Source organism: Arachis hypogaea, chromosome 13, assembly GCF_003086295.3.
Source record: "Arachis hypogaea cultivar Tifrunner chromosome 13, arahy.Tifrunner.gnm2.J5K5, whole genome shotgun sequence".
In the NCBI taxonomy this organism is placed as follows: domain Eukaryota; kingdom Viridiplantae; phylum Streptophyta; class Magnoliopsida; order Fabales; family Fabaceae; genus Arachis; species Arachis hypogaea.
The window spans coordinates 39597799-39601549 of NC_092048.1; the positions used below are offsets into that span (position 1 = coordinate 39597799).

At 39.1% G+C, this 3751-nt stretch overlaps 1 non-coding gene across 1 annotated transcript; it reads left to right on the forward strand.

Moving 5' to 3' along the window:
- Window positions 1-2591: 2591 nt before the first annotated feature.
- Window positions 2592-2699, forward strand: LOC112739955 (small nucleolar RNA R71). Its single transcript, XR_003170888.1, has one exon. It is a non-coding gene; the product is annotated as a small nucleolar RNA R71 (small nucleolar RNA).
- The last annotated feature ends 1052 nt before the right edge of the window (window positions 2700-3751 follow it).

A 3751-nucleotide genomic window follows, 5' to 3' on the forward strand; every position in this document is an offset into this window, starting at 1 on the left:
CTTGAGGTATCTCAGGGATTTCATGGTGAGGAATTTCCTCATGCTCATGTTGAGGTCCATGATCTCTTATTTGCTCCATCCTTTTCTTAGTGATGGGTTTGTCCTCTTCAATGAGAATGTCTCTGGCCTTAGGTGCCCTAGATGGTTATGGAAAAATAAAAAGCAATGCTTTTACCACACCAAACTTAGAAGGTTTGCTCGTCCCCGAGCAAAAGAAGAAAGAAGTGAGTAGAAGAAGAAGAAAATGGAGGAGATGGAGGTGTGTGAATGGTTCGGTCAAGGGGGTTTAGGTGGTTATGATGTGTGAAAAGAAAGGAGTGATAGTTTGAATTTAAGTGGGTGGGTGTAGGTGGGTTGTATGATGGTTTTGGAGGAGTAATGGAGGTGATTGGTGGAGGTTAATTGAGGAAGAATGTTATGAAAAGGTGTGAAGATGAGAGAAGAAGTGGTAGGGATCCTGTGAAGTCCACAGATCTAGTGGGGCCAAGGACTTAACATCCCTGCTCCAATTAGGCATGTAAAACGCCCTTGCTATGCAATCCTGGCATTTAACGCCAGATTGCTGCCTGTTTCTGGCGTTAAACGCCCAAATGTAGCTTGTTTCTGGCGTTTAACGCCAGGTAGATGCTTGTTTCTAGCGTTAAACGCCAGCTTTGTGCCTGTTTCTGGCGTTATGGCGTTTAACGCCAGGTAGATGCTTGTTTCTAGCATTAAACGCTAGCTTGGTGCCTGTTTTTGGCATTAAACGCCAGACTGCTCTCCTCCAGGGTGTGCTATTTTTAATGCTGTTTTTTCATTTTGTTTTTTATTTTTCAGTAGTTTTTGTGACTCCACATGATCATCAACCTAATAAAACATGAAATAACAAAGAGAAAATAAAATAGATATGATTAAATAACATTAGGTTGCCTCCCAACAAGCGCTTCTTTAATGTCAATAGCTTGACAGTGAGCTCCCATGGAGCCTCACAGATAATCAGAGCAAGGTTGGAACCTCCCAGCACCAAACTTAGAGTTTGAATGTGGGGGCTTTGGTTGACTCTGCAGTGAGAGAAGCTTTTCATGCTTCCTCTCCATGGTTACAGAAGGAGATCCTTGAGTTTTAAACACAAGGTTGTCCTCATTCAGTTGAAGGACTAACTCTCCTCTGTCCACATCAATCACAGCTTTTGCTGTTGCTAGGAAGGGTCTTCCAAGGATGATGGATTCATCCTCATCCTTCCCAGTGTCTAGGATTATGAAATCAGCAGGGATGTAAAGGCCTTCAACCTTTATTAACATGTCCTCTACTTGTCCATAAGCCTGTTTTCTTGAGTTGCCTGCCATGTCTAATGAGATTCTGGTAGCTTGCACCTCAAAGATCCCAAGTTTCTCCATTACAGAGAGTGGCATTAAGTTTATCCCTGACCCAAGGTCACATAGAGCCTTCTCAAAGGTCATGGTGCCTATGGTACAAGGAATTAAGAACTTTTCAGGATCCTGTTTCTTCTGAGGCAATGTCAGTTGATCCAGATCACTCAGTTCATTGATGAGCAAGGGAGGTTCATCTTCCCAAGTCTCATTACCAAATAATTTGGTATTCAACTTCATGATTGCACCAAGGTACTTGGCAACTTGCTCTTCAGTAACATCCTCATTTTCTTCAGAAGAAGAATACTCATCAGAGCTCATGAAGGGCATAAGGAGGTTCAATGGAATCTCTATGGTCTCTAGATGAGCCTCAGATTCCTTTGGTTCCTCAAAGGAAAACTCCTTGTTGATCACTGGATGTCCCAGGAGGTCTTCCTCACTGGGATTCACGTCCTCTCCCTCCCTTGTAGGTTCGGCCATGATGGTTAAATCAATGGCCTTACACTCTCTTTTTGGATTCTCTTCTGTATTGCTTAGGAGAGTACTAGGAGGAGTCTCAGTGACTCTTTTACTCATCTGGCCCACTTGTGCCTCCAAATTTCTAATGGAGGACCTGGTTTCATTCATGAAACTTAAAGTGGCCTTAGATAGATCAGAGACTATGTTTGCTAAGCTAGATGGATTCTACTCAGAACTCTCTGTCTTTTACTGAGTGGATGATGGAAAAGGCTTGCTATTGCTAAACCTGTTTCTTCCACCATTATTAAAGCCTTGTTGAAGCTTTTGTTGATCCTTCCATGAGAAATTTGGATGATTTCTCCATGAGGGATTATAGGTGTTTTCATAGGGTTCCCCCATGTAATTCACCTCTGCTATTGCAGGGTTCTCAGGATCATAAGCTTCTTCTTCAGAAGATGCCTCTTTAGTACTGTTGGATGATTCCTTCAATCCATTCAGACTCTGAGAGATCATATTGACTTGCTGAGTTAATATTTTGTTCTGAGCTAATATGGCATTCAGAGTATCAATTTCAAGAACTCCCTTCCTCATAGGCGTTCCATTATTCACAGGATTCCTTTCAGAAGTGTACATGAACTGGTTATTTGCAACCATGTCAATGAGTTCTTGAGCTTTTGCAGGCGTTTTCTTTAGGTGGATGGATCCACCTGCAGAATGGTTCAGTGACATCTTTGATAACTCAGACAGACCATCATAGAATATATCCAGGATGGTCCATTCTGAAAGCATGTCAGAAGGACACTTTTTGGTCAGTTCCTTGTATCTCTCCCAAGCTTCATAGAGGGATTCTCCTTCTTTCTGTCTGAAGGTTTGAACATCCACTCTAAGCTTACTAAGCTTTTGAGGAGGAAAGAACTTGGCTAAGAAAGCCGTGACCAGCTTATCCCAAGAGTTCAGGCTATCTTTAGGTTGAGAGTCCAATCATACTCTAGCTCTATCTCTTACAGCAAATGGGAAAAGCATAAGCCTGTAGACCTCGGAATCAACCCCATTGGTCTTAACAGTATCACAGATCTGTAAGAATTCAGTTAAGAACTGAAAAGGATCTTCTGATGGAAGTCCATGAAACTTGCAGTTCTGTTGCATTAGAGAAACTAGTTGAGGTTTAAGCTCAAAATTGTTTGCTCCAATGGTAGGGATTAAGATGCTTCTTCCATGTAAATTGGAATTTGGTACAGTAAAGTCACCAAGCATCTTCCTTACATTGTTATTATTTTCGGTCATGTTCTCTTCTTTTTCGAAAATTTCTGTCAGATTTTCTCCAGAGAGTTATGCTTTGGCTTCCCTTAGCTTCCTCTTCAGAGTCCTTTCAGGTTCAGGATCAGCTTCAACAAGAATGTTCTTATCCTTGTTCCTGATCATATGAAAAAGAAGAGAACAGAAAATATGGAATCCTCTATGTCACAGTACAGAGATTCCTTTATGTGAGTAGAAGAAGAAAAGAAATTCGAACACAAAAAGAGAGAGAGGGTTCAAATTTTTAAGAAAAAGAGAAGTGTTAGTAGATAAATAAATAATTAGAAGGAGGTGAGGAAAAGAAGAATTCGAAAATTTAAATAAAATAAAATAAAAATATTTTAAAATTAAAGTTAAAATTCGAAAATTAAAATTGAAATCAAATTAAATTGAAATCAAAACAATTAGTTAATTAAAAAGGAAATTTGAAAAAGAGGGAAGGGATTTTCGAAAATTAGAGAGGGAGTTAGTTAGGTAGTTTTGAAAAAAATAAGAATCAAATAAAAAGTAAAGTGGTTAATTGAAAAAGATTTGGAAATCAAATTTGAAAAGATAAAAAGTTAGAAAAGATTTTGAAATTAAATTTTGAAAAAGATGTGATTGAAATTTAATTTGAAAAAGAATTTTAAAAATATTTGATTTTGAAA